Source organism: Carassius auratus, unplaced genomic scaffold, assembly GCF_003368295.1.
Source record: "Carassius auratus strain Wakin unplaced genomic scaffold, ASM336829v1 scaf_tig00046543, whole genome shotgun sequence".
In the NCBI taxonomy this organism is placed as follows: domain Eukaryota; kingdom Metazoa; phylum Chordata; class Actinopteri; order Cypriniformes; family Cyprinidae; genus Carassius; species Carassius auratus.
In genome coordinates, this window is record NW_020526986.1 from 1 (window position 1) to 22462 (window position 22462).

The window sequence follows — 22462 nt, forward strand, 5'->3', positions numbered from 1 at the left end:
TACGGAAAACACACAAGACTTGATTGCTGAAATATTATCAGAAAAAAATATTCTCAGGTTGGCATATTGCCAGACAAGGATTTATTATGTTTCACTGGGGCAAAGCAATATTCTTGCTTATATTTTTGCTAGCTGAAACACATCAAAATGTTGTACCTTATAGCCTTGAATATCCCCATTCTGGGCCTCCAGTGGAGGAGGGTCCCATGTGACATCAAGCTGGGTAGCTGTTGAGGACTGGATAGCAACATTCTGGGGTGCAGCAGTGGGCACTGATGAGAACATAGAGAGAAACTATAATCCTAGACAGTTTGAACTGATTTATTAGACTTTATATTGACTGACAGCACTACTGCACATTTTTAATAGACTGTGAAATCAACAATATTGACTTATAGCATCAAGGAGGAATATTTGTACCCTTACCCGCCTCTCCCACGAACACTTCCTGTGGCGAGCTGGTGCCCCTCCCTACTGCGTTATACACGCTCAGTCGGATCTCATAGCGCTTGTGCTTATTCAGATCTGAACAATGGAGAACATGTGCACACATACACGCTCTATCAATACAGAATGAGAAAACCTTAAATGGTGCTAAAACATAATGATCCCCTTCCAATGAAGTGAGATGCTGAGAGGAAAAGTCAATGACAGTGTGGAGAGAAATGGGCACAGTCAGACATGACCAGACGTGAGAAGAGAGACAAATGAGATTGGGCTCTCATGTGCACAAATAAACGAGGTGTGAGAAAGAGACGTTACTAGAGTTCAGAGACTAAGTTCGGCAGGAGGGAATGGATGAGTGGAAAGCAGTGTTGGAGAGTGACTAACTAAAAAATTGTGATAGCTGCTAACTTAATGTTCTTCAGTAGCAGATTCGGGCCCCTGTGCAAATATGAACACCTTTATTTGTATAAATATGCTAAATAGTACAATAAATAATATATTATTTACATACAGTAAATGCCCTTATCGCACTTATAATTTTTTATAGAATCTGAAAAAAACAGTAATATTTTGATATATGATTAGTTGAACTGAATATATGTATGTATATATATATATATATATATATATATATATATATATATATGTGTGTGTGTGTGTGTGTGTGTGTGTGTGTGTGTGTGTGTGTGTGTAAGAATATAACTTCTTTGCAGGTTTATTTTAGCTAAATGTTCAATATTCTAGTTTGACTGTAGTTGAACTACTTAAATTATGAACAACCTAAAGTAGCTTTCCCAACACTGTATAAATGATGACGATAGAACACCGATGAAAGAGCGAGAGCGAATCTCAGGACTTACTGTCCAGCTCGTATTGGGTAAGTGAGGATTCGGTCAGGTTCCTCACGCTGTAGGGGGCTGAAGACGGTAGGGTGGAGGGGAGAGGAGGCAGAGGATGGCAGAGAGGAAGACCAAAGGTAAAGAGGGAGAAGTATAAAGAGAATGTAAGAGAGACAAACAAAAGCTGGAATTAGCGCATTACTCCTGCTAGCAGAAAGGCAGGCACTTCTTCACACTTTGAGAGAGAAACTAACTGCTGAGGAGACAATTAACTCAGCCCGCATACACTAAAGCTCTCATTACATGCATGGTAATGAGATGAGCTGCTATAGAATCTGCCTTTACATGGAAACATGAAACACATGAGTTAGCATTTTTTTTTTTTTTGCTGAATTAGCTTATTTCTTCATGTTCTTATACATGTAGTACAGTTGTAACTTGATTTCCAGGTTTAAGGGTTGTTGGGATTAGCTATCAGTCTAATAAATACTGAACAAAAGACGCATTTACTTAACAGACATGAACAAAAATGTACCGCAGTAGCATCATGTGTTGAAATTTTTGGCTTGGTAGGATGAGACCGCTTTTTTTTTTAAGAACATAGTAGTAGTAATACTTGAATATGTTCATTATGGTCATTATAACATGACAAGTCGTCATATCATACCATGACTGTACCGTGAGACAAAACTTAGAATACATACTTACTTTACAATACTACATTTAGTAAAGGTGACCAGATAGACAGGTAGATAATTTTTGTTCTTAATTTGAGTAAGTTGAATGAAGACTCACCTGTGAGCTCGGCCCAGTTGGCAGATGGTTATTAACTGTGCGCACTGTGAAGCTGCGTAGGCGGTCATAACGCAGTTCTCTGTAGCGTACTCGAAAACCAAGCAAAATACCATTGATCTCCTCCTCAGGGGGTGGCTGGATGGGGTTGAACAGATTATGTCAATTATCTCTCGTTTGTAAACACAACGTTCAACAACAGATAAAAACCTGTGTTCCCTCTCAGAACAGTGTGATGAATCGGACCTCACCTTCCAGCGGACTAGCCACAGATGTGGTGGTGTGTGGTGTCACAGAGAGGATTGTGGGAGCTTTGTCGGGTGCTAATGGAACACAAACAGACAGTTTTGTTCAGTTAATGACTGTGGAGCTGCAAGGACCCTGATAAGAGTGGAATAACCAAAAGTGGAAACCAGTGGTGTGACTGTTAGCAGTTCTGGTTAAACACCAAAGGTCAAGCATGAGGTAACCCTGCAGTTTTTCCCCTTCACTGACTGTGTCATATTTTGACCACATTATGATTCATCTCAGGCCTCAGGAACTTGTTCCCTGACAGCAATAAAGTGCTTCGCAGTTGCCCCTACCGTCCTGTAGAGTGGTAATTGCCTCGCTCTCCTCGCTGTACTCGCTGTCCCCAATATCATTAGTGGCTTTCACTCTGAACAGGTAGGAAGTGAAAGGTTTGAGCCTGCGAATAGGAAAAAAAGCTCAGTAGGACTGTGGCATCACCAGTGTTGTCCTCTGACCTAAGTTAGAAAGTTCATTACAGACTCCATTTAGGCTTACTTGTCTATTACGTATGAAGTGGCCTCATGGTTGACCGATGCTGAGTGGACGGTCCAATTGCTGTCGGGCAGCTCTTTGTACTGGATGGTGTAGTATCGGATGGGAGACAGACCATCACTGCCTGGTTCCCATGACAACAGTACACTGCGGGCCTGGACCTCTTCTTGAGGCACAATTGGACGACTTGTGGGTTGAGGGTGTGCTGAGAGGAGATCAGACAAGCAATTGCAATCAATGACATGTAGTAAAAACCACCTGACCTTGAAAAGTGAGATGAAGCAGTACCTCTCTTCTCTGTAGTGACCACAAGTGCCTCTGCTGCTTCTCCCCATCCCTTTCGAGTTTGGGCCGTGAGGCGGAATACATAAACACTCTCTGGTTTCAGTCCAGTCGCTGTATACTGTCGTGCACTTGGGTTGAGAACATCAACGCTGGCAGAGGTAATACTAGAGGAGTTTTTTCCGGAAAGCAATCTGATATGCTAGATAAGAGACAAATAAACATTTCAATCAAAGGATTCTGAATTGTATAACCTTGTAGGTTTTACATGCACTGTTCTGACTGGGATTCATAGTAGTGTAAAACTGGCATGAGGGGAAGACACATTAACAAAGATGCTAAAGACTGCAGCCTCTAGTAATTAAAGACCCAAGCTACTTTACCTAGCCACATATGTTACTGTGCCTCTTGAGGCCAGGGAAGTTAGATCTACCTGCCTTGTGATCTCTACTAGCTGGACTAGCTGTAACACCTTCCTAAAACTCACTCCCATCCAGGTCACATCACCAATATAACTTGTCCTACTTGCCACATTCTGCATAGGATCTTAGTTGGCACCAATGGACCATGCTAACAAGGATGATAAAGACCACAGGCCCTTGCGTCAATCCCTAGTGTGCCTCATGAGTTCCAAGGAAGTGAGGTTACCTGCACAACAATCCCTTACACCTATCCGGGTCACGGCACCAATTAATCTGGTCCTACTCGCACCATTCCAAGCTAGATTGAATCAGGGACAACTGGCATAGCAAGTGAGCATGCTAACAAAGACACTAAAATAAAGTTTAACAGAGTACAGTGGCTAGTAACAGTCTAGTTGATATCTTGGATCACTATTAGTTTACTCAAAGTCTTGTCATAAGTATTTTATCATCCCTTTAGAGTAACATATTCATAATCATATTCTACATAAAAGTCATGCTCCAATGAGATAATGGATTTTACCCATAATCATACTGTGATCATATAGTACAGTATGTCAAGTATTAAAGAGCCTATACAAATTATTTACCAAGGATAATGCCATTTGGCTGGGCGGGGGGTTGCCAGATCAGTCTCACTGAGGAAGTCCTGACTTCAGGAAAAAGGATCCCGACTGGAGGCCCAGGTACTGTTAAAAAAAAAAATGTAACTAGCACACCATAAGCAAGAATAATAATTTATGGTGGTTGTTAAATGTGGTTAAGATTCTCACCATCATCAAGCGTGCGCTCAAAGATTGGCGGAGAACTAGGCATGCCATCTCCTATACGGGTGAAGGCTAGAACCTGGATCTCATAAAGCACATACTTCCCAAGACCAGTGAGCTGGACACTATAAGTGGTATTTCCCTCTACTGTCCAGAAACGCAGGGCTGACTCTGCATCCTTGTCCTTGTATATCACCTGAGAGGAAAAATTAATGCATCTCTTCACTACTACAATGGACTCAAGAACAGTAAATCTGGTAAGAAGCCTGTTGTCAATGTACCTTATAGCCCAGAATTAGTCCATTGCGGTCAGTCTCTGGAACTTCACCCCAGCGGACCAGGACACTGCTGGAGGTGGTAGCAAAAGCCGAAACATTTGCAGGGCCACTTGAGGGGACTAACGAATGGAGAAAACAAGTAAACCAGCAATTACCAACCATATGAGCGATCAGGCTTTCAAATTAGAACAGCGTAAATTTTGTCATTGATTGTACCTGTCATATGTTTACAAGATAGAGCATATGCCAATGCAGTCTGGTTACAATTTAGTATGTGATGGTAAAAACGTGTTGCCGACTGCGCTTCCAGCTGTTAATCAAACTGTAAATGACAGACTGTTTGACTGAAACTAGAAAATAACTTTTTTTTTTAAGAAAAAAAAAAAAAATCTTGCATGAAACATAACGTTTAATGGACTAAGCAATAAAGAGCAAATGGAGAAAAAGTCCCCCGGGAATTTCACATCTCCTCTAAAGTTTCAAACAATATCTCAACATTCTCACAAACTTGAAAGTCGATATGAACTCAAATGCGTTTCATCATTTATCCGAATTATATGATCCACATTCATTTTATAGCAATATTATCTTACTGTGTGCCAGCAATTGTCTCATTTATTTCTATTTTCATTTCTCCTAAGCAATTTCAGGAGATACAAAGTCAGCTGAATCATAACTGCAAATTCCATGAAGGCTCCCGGGCAATAAAAGTACAAGCTTTGAGCAATAAAGTGTTCTTGTGGGCAGCCATCATAATTAAATCAAAGGTCAGCAGTGTGGCGAAAGCATTCAAAAAGGTTTTTGCAAAGTACAAGAAAGCAAGGAAAGAAAGCACAGCAAAGTTCTCACCTGACTCTCTGGTTCTCCCGTGAACTGGTTGGCTCCATGGTCCTGGCCCGATGCCATTGAACGCCTGCACTTTGACTTCATATTCCGCCCACTCTTCCAGGTCCTCAATGGTAAACTCCCTCTCCTGCCGGTCAGGAATGATGTGGGACAGGACCCCAGCCTTAGAGCCTAGACGAGAGTACTGCACCCTGTAGCCCACCAGCTCGGGATTTCCATTGTATTCCCACTCTGGCAGCGGCTAGAATACAGACACACTTCAACTTAGAATACACATTTTTGCATCTTAGAAGAATTATCACTAGACGACCAGGTCCTTTCACTGTTAGGAATATAACATCACAAATAAAACATCTTCAATCCCCTAACTTTTTCTTCCACAACAAAGAGATGCAAATGGAGACTTTTTCTTAATTTCATGCATGTCTCTTAAGAGTTTCAGAATAGACAATGGGTCTCATTCATGAATTACTGTGGATTGTTCATACACACATACAGGTGATCATTTCTGCCTAATTCATTCATGCATATGCACATGGATTTGTGTTTAACCTCATTCTAATGTTAATGAATTTCAAAATGAGTAATCCCCCAGGATATTTGAATAAAACAAGCCTAAACCATCTCCTTTCTGCACAACCTTTTCTTTACTGCTTTTTCTGAGTTCAGCAAACATGATTCTTTCCGAAGACACTTCTTTAACCTAAAGAATCAGGAATAACGAGGAACGAGAAATCTCTGAAACATCAATATCATTTGCTACTTAAATAAAACATGAGACTGGGACATCCATTAATCTCCCGAGCTATGAATGAGCAAACACTGAGCAATAAAACTTTCCCCTGGGTGGAAATGCAATCTCAGGATTACTTAACAAAATAAAGCAAACACAATCAATTCCACATTCTTTTCCCTCTTAAGCATATTGATCACATTCCAGGACACATTCGTACCACCCATCTGAGCCACAGGCTGGTTTCACTGGCCGTGCGGAGAGTGATGTTTGCGGGGGCGATGTCAGGAGGAGCCTGTAGGGTCTGGATCTTCCTAGATGGCTGGCTGGGTGGGCTTGTTCCTACTATATTCACCTGCCTCATTCGAAATCTATAATCAGACGGTAAATTAGTATGCAGCCTACAGACAATATATGTAAGTACATCCCAGAATTCAATAGGTGGACCTGTAGTACGTGTAGGGGTTCAGGCCCTGGACCTCAAGAGATCGTGCATCAGGCTCATTGGCCAACTGATGGACAATGACCCACTCCTCGTTTTCTCCGATAACACCAATCTGCAACAAAGGAGAGAGAAAAAACAGTGATGGCTGATAAAACAAGGTGAGCGCTTGAGATGAATGAACAACGTAATGTAGTTCTGTACTACCTGAGCCTCTACCAGCCAGAGTGAGATGGATGTTTTGCCGTCATAGCCTGGTTTGAACTGCAGGGTTACTGAACGTGGGCTGATGTTAGAGATGGCAATGTTGGTAGGAGGTCCAGGCATCTCTATGGGAACAGGAGAATTAAAACATGCAAGATGAATGGTTGAAATGGCTCAGTGGAAAAAATAAAAGACTTCATATTATTGCCATTCACTCCCAATACCTCCTCCTGAATTAAATAAATAAAGAAATAAAATGAAGTCACACTATACTGAACAATATACAGACGACTTTTGCATGACACATTTCTGTCTGCCATCAGTAAATTTTTGCATGCAGAAGCAGAAGCTTGCAAATTAGCATCACAGGGAACAGAAAGTGAGACAAGATAGGTTTGATTTAAAAAAAAAAAAAAAAAACAAAAGGTGTGATCCATCCAGCATACTGATGGTTCATTACAAGCATCTACAGAGGACAACGCCAAAGCATCTTTCCACAGTGTCTCATCTTACTGTGTTTAGTGTCTGCTTCTGTCTAAGAGATGGCTGAAGATTATGAATATTAATGCACAAAGCCATCATATTCAGTTTGCCTTCATTAACTTCAGTATCAAGAGTAAGGTTAATAAGGCCACACAGCAGAAAGTTAACATCCTAAGGGATGTACAACCAAGCTGTCTTTCCAGCTCTTACTCTGATATCAGGGTTTAAATGCATTTTTTCCCGCCCTGTATTACAATTCTGTTATTAACTACTCACCCTCATGTTTTACCAAACCTGTAAGACGTTCGTTCATCTTCAGAAAACAAGACTAACTTTTTTGATGAAATCCGAGAGCTCTCTGTCCCTCCAATGCAACTGACACATTCACATGGACATCATTAACTAGTCCATGTGACATCAGTGGTTCGTCCGTTTTTAATAAAACCTAGCTCTTATAGGTTTGAAACAACACGAGGGTGAGAAATTAATGACAGAATTTTAGTTTTTGGGTGAACTATCTTTAAAGATTATACACATTCTTACTGTTTGTGGGTGTTAAGATTTTAACTAAAAAAAAAACTGTAATATTATTAAATATTACAATTTGAAGCCATTATTCCTCAGTGTCACATGATCATTGAGAAATCACTTTAATATACTGATTTGATGCTCAAGAAACATTTCACATTATTATTAATGTAGGAAACAGTTGCGCTGCTTAATTTTATAAAAAAAATGTATACACATTCAATAATTTTTTTTTCCAATATGCTTTGACAAATAGTAAAACAAAAAAGGTAATGTAATTAAAAAAACGTACTAACCCTAAACTTTTGAACAGTTGAGCAATTTAGCATTGATTTGTCATTATTTATATAGATCTATCATTATTTATAAATTTATTTTGAAATCATTACAATTATTTTTTGTAAAGTATCATTACTTTACAAAATATTTGCAATAGTAATTAATTTCACACACACACACACACATACATATATATATATATATATATATATATATATATTTTTTTTCATATTATTATAGTTGTATTTTTATTTTATTATCATTATTATATTTTACAGACAGCTTGAAGACACGTTGCTGGAGAATGATGACATACATGACGGCATCGCTGCAATCCTGGAGTAAGAGAAAACATGAGAAGAAACTCACCTGGGGGCACACCAGAGGAAATGGTGGAGGACGACAGCTGACCTTGACCTTTGGAGGTCATACCGGCCACCTGAATGGTGTAGGTAGTGAGCGCCGTCAGTCCGGTGACCCGGTACTCCTGTGTGATGTTGGGCAGGTAATGCGTGACGCGAGTGTTTGTTCTGTTGAATTCCTCCCAGGAAATGCGATACCCTGCAGGCACAAGACGGAACGCGGTTCAGCAGACAGCCAGAAGATCAGGAGAAACCGCTAAAGGGGGTGCTTCAGATACCGGTGAGGAGGCCGTTCTTCTCCGGCGGGTCTTTCCAGCTGACTTTGAGAGATGTGTCCAGGATTTCTGTGAAGCTCAGGTGACCTACGGGTCCAGGAGCTGAGCATACAGACACCCACATCAAGTCTTTTTAAAGGCCTGAACAGAACATCCTCATGGGTCGAGATGGATGGAGTATGTAAAAAAGGACACTCACTGTCTTCGTGGGTGCGTACGCGCAGCGGAGTGCTACGAGGGCCATCTCCAGGTGTAGTGAAGCACAACACGCAGGTGAAGTACTCCGTGAACTTCTTCAGTCCGGCGATGTAGCCTACATGAACGCTGTCCTGAAAATTGGGTCTCACAGTAACCAAGGTAACATCTTCCTCGTGGCTTGGTTCCCATGCCAACAGCTGAAGTAAAAAAAAAGCGGACAGATGTGACCACTATCACTTAGCACAAGCCAATGTGAATCCTGCCGCTGTCTCAGCATGACATATATTGGACGTAATGAAAGCATTATTATAAAAGGGGCACTGCACACTTGTGCTCGACCACTAGAGGGCAGTGGATGGACGCTCACCTTGTATCCCTGGTTGATTCCGTTGATGAACTGTGGGCTTGGAGCACTCCATGTGAAACGGACTGTGGTGGAGTTGACAGCCTCGGCCTGGACGTTCCCTGGTGGGACCGTGGGCACTGGAAAGGAGAAGATTTGACGAAGTGAGATGGTGAGGGAAATCAAAGAGCCGACAATGATTTCTTTGTGTGACATCTATTAGACATGGTATATAAACTCTTGTATAAAAATTACAAGCAGTTAGTTTAAATTGGTGATTTTGGTCTGTCGCACCTCTGTATCTCACAGAGGTGTATCTAACCCTTATATATTACCTAACACCTCACAGGTCTTTATCTAACCCTTATGTTATACTGTAGCTAATGTTAAATTTGATTTTAAACATTTAGTCATATTCATAACAAATTACTAACTAACTTTACTGACCAAAAAACATTTATTCAGCTGTGACCCATTAGCTGCATGATTTTTCCACAATACCAAAAAAAAGTAATATTCCTTCAAAATAAAACAAAATAAAACCATCTGATATTAAATCTTACATTCAATCTGTTGAAAATGTATTCATATTTAATTATTATTGAATTTTAATGACCAAAAACAATTGTTTTACTTTGACCTGCATGTTGTGCTCAACCCTATAACTGCGTGATTTTTCCCTATCACAAAAAAAAATACAAAAACGCACAGGAAGTGACATCATTTGAACGCTTTCTTCTATGTGATGACAAGAGAAGTAAGTCTTATTCCATTTTCTGATTTTTTACACAAATTGTAGTGTTGATGGTATTCATCAAGTGTAACTATTCAACCCCGTTACTGTATAAAAATAAATTATCTTTAATTTAAGATAAATAATAAATAATCTAAAATATTTAATATTAAATTAAACTTTAAAAAACCTGTTGATAGAAGATATTCTCAAGATCCTCACCGCCTTGCAGGGTCCATTCTGTGACTTTGGGGCTGTAGACGCCCTGGCCCGCCCCGTTATAAGCAGCCACCTCAATCTCATAGTTGGTCCAAATGATGAGGTCCTCCAGCAGGAGATTCGTTTGGTCTGGGTTGGTGATGTTTTTCATCTGACAGTCCACCGGTAAACCAGACAGACAGTACCTGAGCAGCATGGTGGGAACAGCATGAGACGATGGAAAAGCATCAGCCCCGTGACTTCTAAGACTCAAAAATAAGAGTTCTCGCTGAGAGGACACTATTGGCTCCAATGGGACGTGAAGCAGACGAGGGCCGGTCTACTCTAGAAGATGAAGTGCAGCTGAGAGCAGCTTGATTGTGTAAAGGACAGTCCCAGAGATCTCTCACCTGATGATATAGCCTTGAAGCGGACCATTTTGGTGGCTCTCGGGGGGAGGTTGCCACTGGATCATGATGGACTGGTTTGTCCGGCCACTGGCTATCACTGTCTGAGGAGGGGCGCTGGGGGGCTCCTCGGGTAATGATACTCTAAAAACAGGGAATTGGGAGAAAGAACCAAAATAGATTAAAAGAGAAAGTGGAAAGGCCGTTTGAAGCAGGTCTGAGTCTGTTCGCTTTCTCTACTCAGTCTTTTTCCTTGTTTTAGTCTACCTTATAAAACAGAGGGGAACATCCAAAATGTATCATTTAAAAGACAGAGAACTGGAATATCTGGAAGATTAAAATAACATTGAGCTAGGTTTAGAAACCTCAAACCATACTGAAATTGAGGGATATATTTATTTATTTATTTTTTAACACACACACACACACACACACACACACACACACACACACACACACACACACACACATATAGTTATCATAATTATCATTTTGGGAATGTTATTTGTTCTGTAAACAAGCAGTAATGTTTAAAAAATGTTAGACTAACATCTTTTCTGATCGATGTAGAAATAATTTTTTGGTGCTAACATTTAAAGACCATGTAACTTTGAATGAACGTTCTATTAACGCTGCAGACAGGATTTTGAGACAATCTTGCCATAATATTCTGAGAACAATCCCTATTAGGGTTCGTACATGTGTGACATTGACTATGTATGTGCTGAGTGTATCTGTGTGTCGTTGTAATCCATGAATCCATGAGTTGAAGGTGAATAACGATTAAGAACTTTGAGGCTCCATCTCGGAAGCCTGCATCATTTCTAGCAGAGGCCCTCGAGATACGTGCCTCCCCTCGGCGTGGAGATGATCAAAAGACGCCACAGCCAAAATTGGCTAATGCCAGAGACTAAAAAAAAATAGTCTTAATTCTATTTAACTTGACATCTTGATATCTCCTGCGTGAGTGGCGCAGTTCTGTGGCTGAGATAAAGCGCAATGTTTTAGGATCAAAGAAATAGGCGCGGATCCTTGAGCGGCGCAGCGCTGTTATGTCACCCCCATCTCTGCGGATCCCCCATCTGAACGCGCTGAGAAGAATGTCTTCTGATCTGCGCGCATGCAAGTTGCTAAACGAGTGGCAGACGTTAGCTGAGAGAATAGATCTGGTGCGAGATGAGCTCAGAGTCAGTGGGAATAAACGGATGGCACTGTTTCGCATCAATGCATCAGTTTGGGCTGCGTTTGTCAGAATCAAGGAGGTTTATAATACCTGTTAGCATTCCTATTCATCACAATGGCAGCCGCTCGCTCAGAAAGTATATGATTTTTAAACCTGGCATCATTGCTCCAGGGCGATCGGTTTAAATCAATGCGGTAACTCACTGATAATAGATAAAAAATGCTCATTTGTTGACAGCTACTGGTGTAAATGATTAATTTGTTCACTGATTATTATTGTTGAACTGATTCAAACAAGGTTCATGTGACTCTGAAGACTGGAGTATGGATCAGCTTTGCTATAACACAAATAACTTACTTGAAATCGTAATAATATTTCACAATATTACAGTTTTCACTATCAAATAAATGCAGTGTTGGTGAGCATAAGCGACTGTCTGCAGAGTGAGTAGTTGCTAAGCAGTTAAACCTTGAACCTGGTTTTGCATGTGCTAATTAGCATGATAAATTAGGTTTGGAATGATGAAACCTCCAGGAAGAGTTCACTTCCACACCTCTTGGACCACTATTAAGTGTGTTGAAGAACAATTTGACATTCTCATAACAGCGTGTTGTTCATTTTCGCCCTCTGGGATGTTAGCTCTTGACGGGGCATTGCATCAGAAACACGTTTTTTTTTTCCCCTTAATATTTTCCCGGCCTGTTTCTTTTAAGTCCGTTGAGGACTTTGTTATCCTGGGTGGCAGATTATTGATTTGCCACAGCAGTGCATGCGCAGGATGTTGCAGACGGGCAAAGAATGTTTACTTCCCACATGCTTTCAGATCTCATCCTCGATCATTGATTCGAGCTTGACTTTTCCATTTCCAATCAGCCTCCCACCCGCTGTAAAGGCAGCGAGCACGCCGCACTCTCCGGCTGATCCGAAGAAACTCCAAATGTGACTGTTCTATCAGATTACAAGAATCAAATATCTGCTTCCTTCATAGCAGGATCCCTTAAGACACAAGCAGATATGAATATGAATGCGCGAACGCATGATATTCATGCAGAAATGTTGTTTGGCGTTTTCACGGTTTTTGGGGCATCTTTGAGTCAGGATGTCTCAGACGTCACAGGCGTTCCCGTGAGATCTGAGCACATTTGAAGGCGCGAGTCACTTGGCGCTCTTTGTAATGCTGTAGTAGACAGAGTGGAAAGCAGTTGTACAAAAGCTGCTAAAAATCTCTCAGTGCACGGTTCCATTCCTCACAGCACTGCGGGCTGCAGGCTCCGATTCAGCTGAATAATGCACTACCTCTCTCCTCACGGGGGCTGTAGGTCTGCGAGAAGAAAGTCTTCCCACTTTTGCCAGGCTTTTGTGGTCATTCTTCCACGCCTAAGTGTGATTCTCACAGACATGTCTGCGCTAGTCCTCAGGACACCCCAGGAAACCCAGTTTCTCTGACCGTTTGATGGAAAGCGTCGACTGAAATCACTAGCTCCAATCTGATTGGCCCGGATTATTCATTTCTGGTAGTAAAAGTGCAACAGCTTTCCTAGCAGTCTGTCTGTGCAATGAGGAATACTACTAGATTCGTCCAAGTTTACCAGGTTGGTGGAATCTAATTTATTTTTGATTCTGATCAGAAAAGTATAACAAAATTGTAAGTATTTTCCATACAAGTATTCATGAAGACTGTTAGATTTTTTGTAAATCATTTTCTGCACCTTTCAGACTATTATGGAATACCATTCCCGCCACTGAATAAAAAAGGTAGCCTAATAACGACTTTTCATTTTACAATTTGACAATTTTTTTCCTGTGAGATATAAACTCAGAATTCTGAGAAAATATCAGTCAAAATTTGTATGATAAAAAGATGTAATTACGTTTTCTTTTCTTTCTTTTTTTTGCGGAAAATAGCGTCCATATACTACAGCCCAAAGAATAGAGTTTAGAACAAAGCGTTAACTGAAATAAAACAAAATATATAAAAACTGTAAACTTTTTTTTTTTCAGCTAGGCAACATTTCTCATTTTCATTTAGCTTAACTTGTTATAAATTAACTAAACCTAAAAAAGTAAAAAAAGAAAAAAAAAAAAAAAAAAAAAGTTAAAAAAAATACTTTTTTAAATAATAAAAATGACCTAAAACACAAAATTGTTTAAATCTTTTTTGAAAAAAAAAAAACTTTAAAATTTAAATTAAAAATGCAAAATATAAATATAATAATATGATAATTATAAAAACAATAATATCATCTCACTCATGTCCACAAGGTGGTGGAACTTTTGCCATACTTTGTCAGAACAATAACAAAAACAACAACAAAATCGAACTCCTGTAGACAACAAACAAAAGACACACTCAAGTCATTATGTGAATGGGTTAAGAGATACACAAATAATTAAATATAATTTAAAAGAGCACAGACATTTTTATCGGTCATAACATGTGGAGAAAAATTGCGCAGGCACTGGACAAACATGAAACTTTGAAGATTGAATGTGTCGAGTACCTCTATATGCACACTATAAATTTGAGTTTACACTTTATATAGCGTATGTACTCAGACACACATTATACATTTAACATATGTATACATTTTTCCTCATTAGCATATTATGGTATATTTAATATAAATTTGCCCCTAAATAGCATGTAACTAACTGAACTGTGATTGGTAGCTTTCTATGTCAGTCAGACGGTCTCTTTTTGTCAAAGCGGGCAGTACTTGAACTGAATAAACTTTGATAAAGACCAGACTTCATGCTATACTCCAAAAAACTGGCTATGTAAACACTTTTTTCCTTGAATGTATTTAGGCTTCTGTATCTCGGATCATTTTGTTAACACTGAATCTCACAGTTTGACGTCCTAAGCTTCAGGCTTAGCTGTGAGGACAGTAAACGTGATCCAGTGTTTCGGACTCTTTCGGTCCCAGACTCACCGCACCGTCTCCCTGCTGAACTGGCCCTTCCCCACGTCGTTGACGGCACACAGGCGGAACTGGTAAGAACGTGCCGGGATGAGGCCCCCCACAATCACACTGGAGGCTTCTGGATCGATATTGGCCAAGAGCACAGTCCAAGGTGCGTCTGACACAAACAGAGACATCGAGAACGAGTGACGAGTGAAGAGTGACAGAAAAATACAGCAGGCCAGAAAACTCACTGTTCTCTGACACCTCCAGGATGTAACGGATGAGCGGGCTGTTCCCGTCAAAGGCCTGGGCCCAGGTCAGGTTGATGGTCCGTCTCTCTGAGCTGCTGAGGGTGGCGATGAGGTTCTCTGGAGCATGAGGCAACTGCCTACAGAGACCCAAAAAGCAAGAGGAAAATAATAGAAATCGATAATAATTCAAACATTTTACAACAGTTAACGCTCCATTTCAAATCAGTTTTAAATATAAACTACCATTCAAAATTCAGTAAGAAGTCCTGTCTTTAAAAGCACACTAATGCTGCATTTACTTGATTAATTAAAATACAGTAAAAACAGCAGAACTGTGAAACGCAGTACTGTTTTCTACTGTAATGTATTTAAAAATGTAATTGATTCCTGTGATGCAAAGCTGAATTTTCATCATCACTATTCCTGTCTTCAGTGTCACATGATCCTTCAAAAATCATTCTAATATGCTTAATTGCTTATTATAATCAATGTTGAAAACAGCTGTGCTGCTCCTTTTGGTGGATAGAATATATATATATATATATATATATTTTTTTTTAAGAAGAAATGTTTATAACATTATAAATGCCATTACTGTCACCTTTGACAAATTAAACGCATCTTTGCTGAATAAAAGTATTAATTTCTTATATATATATATATATATATATATATATATATATATATATATATATATATATATATATATAAAACATTCTGTCCCCACACTTTTGAATGGTAGTGCACATACATGTATACAAAACATTTACATATATTTAAATAAAATAAGCTTATCCTGTTTTTTTTTTTTTTTTTTTTTGCTATTTCGCTAAGCTGCAGACAATTTGGCTATACAAATGTACAATTGTTTGTCATGTCGATAAAGCACACCAAATGATGTTAAGAGAGAGATAAAGAGAGTTTGGATAATAAATATTGACTCTCTTGTTTATATAAAAGTTGCCTCGACTGCTTTATTCATGACGCAGATAAAATACAATGCACCTCTCTACTTGAAACAATCAAACATTGATAAAAAGGGAGAGAGAGCGAGGAAAGGGAAAGCAATGTTCGGATGTTTGTTTACTATTCACTGTGCATTCTCAACAACCCATTGTTTCAGTTCTTCAAATCCCAGTAGAAAGCCATAGCTCACAGATACAATCCAAAACAATGTCCAAGAGAAGGTGCAAACCAGTGGCCGAAGGACACAGTGGATAATTGGCCGGGCGAGAGCATTTTTGACATGTACCTGACTCTCAAGTGAGCGCTGCGAGAATCATTGCCTCCAACAGATGTGACTTTACAAGTGTAGGTCCCAATGTCTCCTGACCAGGTCTGAGATATATGCAGGGTGCCGTTGGAGTCAAGACGCAAGCGAGGACTCGATTTCATGTCAATAACCGCTCCTCCTTTCTCCCAGATGTGCCTGTGAATAACAGAGGCCTATTTACTTATTGTTGTTCACAGCAACAATACATGGCAAAGCTGTTTACTTAATGAATAAACAAACACTCTCTCACACACACACACACACACACAACAGAAAATTGGTTTGCACACATATATGCAGTCATACATACACATCAACACTTCTTAATTGCAGCCACATCGTTTCCCCATTTAATCTCGTCTGCCTTGAGTTTAATTAAAGTCTCCATCTAAGTTATTGCTTTGTTTACATATTCATCCGTTTTCCCTGATCAAATGAATAACAGCAGCCCGGCAGGTGACAGTTAAATCAAGTCTAATGCGACTCTATGTAATAAACAACAGACAGGACAGGGATGGAAGGAACAAGCAAGTGTTGATCAAAGACCGAATGTGCACTGATAGAAATAGAGAGAGTGTGAGAGAGAAAGACAACAGACATTTCGACAGAGGTGACAACAGACGTGTTAAGGAGGGTGGAGGTTGTACCTGACTGTAACGCTGGGGTCATGGGTCACCCCGCAGGTCATGGCTGCTTTGGTGCCCTTGATCACGCTCTGGTCCTGAGGTGGATTAGTGATCCGTGTTCGAGCTGCACACACAAATCAAAGTGTTGTACCGTAATCGATGGCATTGATTTTCCCTTTCAATTTCTATTAAACATGTAACAGCCTTACCTTGTGAAAAAAACGGTTTTAAAAAGAGTTCTTATCATGGAAATAATATATTTTAAAAGAACATATGTAAGGGTGGACTTTAATGCTTTTTTGCCCATTAGTTGCAATTAAATGAAAATGTATTATGGTTAAAAACATATTAAATGTAATTAGCTGAGCTTTATAGTGCCTAAGTAAGCCATAAGTACATCTTCACATACAATTTCATAATTACTTCTATTGTCTCATGGACATATGGTTGAAGTGTATTGCTGAAAAGCCTTTATGTTAAACTAAAATATACTTCAATGTAATTTCTACTGAAACTTATGTGAATATTTATTTATTTATTTACTTATTTTGAAAACCGGAAGAATTCTAAAAGTGCACATTGAACATAATTAACTACACTACTTTTCTGCAAGAGTTAGACAACACTACTTTTAAAAGGCTTTCAAGGGAGAAACATGTTGGCATGGGTCAAGGATGTGACACTGATTTTTCTGTCTGATTTAATAGTCTCTTTAAAAATATATTAAAATTGTATTCATACATTAAATTACTTTAATACAGTACAGCTCTTCTATGAGGAGCATGTTTTTCATTTCTTAATTAAAATGTATTTTGATATTATTTGGGGGCTTAAAATCAAAGGTGTAATGGTGGCACAAATGTTCTGTTTAAATGAAGAAACAAGCCAAAGGCCTTTTATGTGAAAAGAAAAGACAAAAAATAAAACAAAACAAAACAAAACAAAACATATATTGCTTTTAAATATCTGAAATCAAAAATGTCTGCCAAATAAAAGTCATGCAGCGTGATCATCAAAGTTATGTGATGGAACAAGACAAAAGAAAAAAAAACAAAGCAAAACTAAACTAAACTAAACTAAACTATCAAACAAACAAAAAAACTAAGCAAAACAAAAGCAAAGTAAGGCAAAATAAAACAAAACAAAGCAAAAAATAAAAAAAAGACAAACCAAAACATAGTGTAATACATGACATTTTAGACCATGTCTGTCAAAGACGCTCATTGGATAACAAAGTTGACAAATACCTAAGTACCCTTTTTTATTATTAGGATGTGTATTTTCATGTGTATTCAAGATGTTTGGAAAATATGTTATTATGTTTTACTTCACGGTTAAAAAAACTTTGTCATTCAAGTTAAATATTGTCTTAATTTGGTTTTATATATATATAAAAATAATTGTTCTATCCTTTTCTTCTTATTGTGGATACTCTTATGCAGTGTATCACTGACCTAAAAAAAGATCTTCTAGCAGGGACTGAATGGGCTATGTTAACCAGACAAACCTTGACTGTGACTTGACTGGACAGTGAAGAAAGAAAGCGAACAGTGGGTCACTTCTCAGACAGACTCTTATTATTAAATGGGTGGACAGAAGCTGCAGTAAAAATCATGCTATTTGACCACGCTATACGGGACTAGCCATGCACTCACCCCACACCACCAGATCGGCCGAGGCTTCATCAATGCCGCGGGAGTTACTGGCCATGCAGGTGTAGGATCCAGCGTCAGACAGGTGAGAGGGGCTGATCAGAAGACTGCCAGACTCCAGCAAGGTGAAACGCGGCAACTGCACAGAGCCGCTTGCCAGAACCCGATCAGCTGTGCCAAGATGGAGGGATGGCAAAACACAAGGGAGAGAGAGAGAGAGAAATGAAAATGAAGATCAAACAGACAAGACGGTCCCCAGCTCATCAGAAGACCGTTGATTGGACACTTGATTTAGGTGACACCCCTAAGCTTGCAAAGATACATTAACGTTCGTAAGTCCATGAGACACTGATGGATGTCTTTCTTTGAGAGAGATGACTGATTGGAGACTGACCTTTCTGCCACGTGATTGCGGGCCGTGGTGCCCCTGAGGTCTCACAGTGTAAAATGATGGACATGCCATCAATCACGGCGCTGTCAGCAGGGCCGGCCGTGATGTTTGGGGCGATACCTGCACAACAGAAAGAGGCTGGTGACATGTATATTCACATATTCCAAAACCAAAATACGAACAAACACACACAGTCGAGACTTTCCTTTGACTTTTACCATTGTGATATTGAGCTAATAATGAATCCACTGCAATTCCTAAACCTTTTATTTTTATTTTTTATAGTTTCTTGAACACATTTAGTATGTTTATTAAATTATTTTTTATTTTAATTGAGGTAACTGTATGCTGGTCTCTTAATGCGGGCGATTTCAGGATTTATTATCCTCGTAGACATAAATTTAAACTGGTACGGAATGATCTGGAATCACATTCTGGCACTGATTCGATCTAATTCATCCATATACAGTATGTTCCAGTCCAGTTTTAGCTTCACCTTGGACACAAAATGTCTCTATTTAACAAGTGTTAGCGCTCATTAGAAAAAAACTAACTTGAAAGTACATTACATTAAGCATTACGCTTCCCTCTAGTCAGGGGTGCTGTGTTTTTCTCTCAACATGTCGCTCTGTGGGTCGCTCTCTGTTCCAGTGAAATAACAGAATAAAAAACAACCAAATAGGCCCCATTTCTGAGAAACAGTCACTGATATGCAGTAGCAGTTTTTGCTTGGATTATTAAAAGCTGTAAACACAGATGGGGATTCAGCTTGATATATGTGCGTATTTTTCTTTGAATTTATTTTCTGTTTGTTTTCCAGCAATATACACTTCTGTTCAAAAGTTTGGAGGCAGTAATATTTTGCCTGTGTGTGTGAAAGAGATTCGATTTATAAAGAGTGACAGTAAATAATACATTTATAATGTGGCAAAACATTTCAGTTTTAAATAAATGCTATTCTTTTCAACTTTCTATTCATCAAAGAATCCCGGAGAAAATACATATTTAATTGTCTCCATGAAAATATTATGCAGCAAAATGGTTTTTAACACTGATAATAAAAATATATATTTCTTAAACAGGAAATCAGCATGTAATGATGCTGAAAATTCAGCTTTGCATCAAAGGAATAAATTACAATATATATATATATATATATATATATATATATATATTCAAATAGAAAAGTACTAATTGTAGTACTATTTCACATCCTCAATATTTTCATCCTAGCATGTTTCCTGTGTTATATATATATATATGTGGTTGTCTTATCAGGTTTTGTCTTATCTCACATCTAGAGAAAAATTATAATTCACACACACACACACACACACACACACACACACACACACACACACACACACACACACACACACACACGCACACGCACACGCACACACACATATACATTCCAGAGGATCTAAATGTGAAAATATAAGAGCCATTGCTCCCTAACTTGACTAAATCATCAAGCTGTCTACTATGCATTAAATAAATGGTGGACATAATAAAGACCTGTCCAGTGCAGACAAAACAACCATTATTCTTACTATCTCTCACTCTTAACCTTGGGATAATCACTCTTCTTAATCTTTCCTTCTTTCTTAAAGTAAAAGCTGCTGATAAGTCACAGGCTTTATAAAATGACTCATCTGACAGGAGATAAGGAAGAAGATGAATGTAGGGGAGAAGTGTAATAAATGAAGACAGAGTTATTGACAGGCCCAGATGGTGCTTCGACGTACTGGTGACAGCAAGGTACGTGTTGGTCTGGATCTCTCCTGCTAAGCTGCGAGCGAAGCACTGGAACATTCCGGTGTCGTCCGGGAGCAGTCCATTAATCTGCAGACTGCCGCCCACCAGGACTCTGTAGCGAGGTGTCTTCACGGGGCTTATGGGTACAGCATCCTTATACCACACTATATCTGGCTGAGGAACACCTGCAGGGGCATAGCAAGAGGAGTGTTATCTAACACATCCACACACACACACTCTCTCTCTCTCTCACACACACACACACGGTGCACAAACTCACCGCGAGCTTGGCATGGGATGTCTACCACCTTCTCCATCTCAGCAGTAATGTGTCTGTCAGGCTCCTTCACAAACTGGGGATGTTCTGCACAGAGTTCAGTTCAATCAGTCGTGAGAGTACTTGACCAGACTGATCTAAAACACTCAATAACACGGAAATATAGAGAGTGTGCAGGGCCTTCAGAAAGTATTCGACTTCATTATTGTTGCAGAATAAAATAAATCGTTCAGGGTGTTTTTTGTATTTTTTTTATTTAACATGGCTGTCAAAAATCATTATAACATTCACAGTCTTTAACAACCTACTGTATATATATAGTGAGTGTTTAATCATCTGATATGACAGATCACACTAGATGCATTAATAATGTGCAGAAACATCACGTGCATTCAGACAGAGGAGGTAATTGTGCACTTTTGCACCTTTAATAATTATGTTTTACATGAATATTGTGGAGAAAATATTTTAAGAGCAGCAAAAAAAGAAAAAAAAAAAAAGAAAAAGTTAAGTAAAGCAAATGTTTTATGCAGTGAATTACATTTTAAAATATAAATATAACTGATGATTTTGAGGCAAAGTTTTTATGAAAATTATTTTGCTCTACTGTTTAAAAGTCTGGGGTCAGTAATTATTTATTTGTTTGTTTGTTTAAGTTACATTCAGATGGATGCAAGGATGGATGGATGGATGCGAGGATGCATTAAATTAATCAAACGTGTCAGTAAATACATTTATAATGTATTTCAATATATATTTCAAATACATGCTTTGTTACTTTTTGTTCATCAAAGAATCAAAAAAAAAATTATATTAAAAATAAATAAATAAATGATTTCTGAAGGATCATGTGAGATTGAAGACTGGAGTAATGATGCAGAAAATTCTGCTTTTCATCACATGAATAAATTAAATATATTCAAATGTAGTTATTATAAATGGTAATACAATTTCAACTCAATTCAGCCTTGGAGGGCATACAAGACTTCTTTCAAAAACGTCTTTCAAAAATCTCACCAACTCCAGATTATTTAATGGCTGTATATTTTGAACGTGGGTTCCCTTGTTTATTAATCTAAAACTTTTCTTATTCATTCTCATGAGAAACAGAAAAAAACCTGCCTTGCTCTTCTTAAGACCCAGGAGCTGTTTGAAGAACTTCAAGATGAAGTTACTGTGTGGAAAACACCTGGACAAGTTTATAAAAAGACTGGCAAACTTAGAATACTCCTTTAGGCACCATGAAGCCCATCAAAACAAAAGGGAATAAACACAGCACAACCCAGACAGCTCTAGGATTAAGCTATCTCAACAAACTGAGCAACTGGACCTCGATATCTGCCAAAGTACCAAACAACAGTAGTGGAAAGAACTAAAACTGGTCAGACATCAATAATCTTCAGCTCTTCCCAGAATCACCATCCTAGAAGCCTATTCTGAGGAAGCTCGATGCCAAGATTCACCCAGAGTTGCTAAAATCCAGATGAGAAAGCATGAAACCTTT

At 38.9% G+C, this 22462-nt stretch overlaps 1 pseudogene; it reads right to left on the bottom strand.

The window, feature by feature from the left end:
• Positions 1–156: 156 nt before the first annotated feature.
• Positions 157–21041, bottom strand: LOC113088629 (protein sidekick-2-like; annotated as a pseudogene).
• Between the last annotated feature and the right edge of the window lie 1421 nt (positions 21042–22462).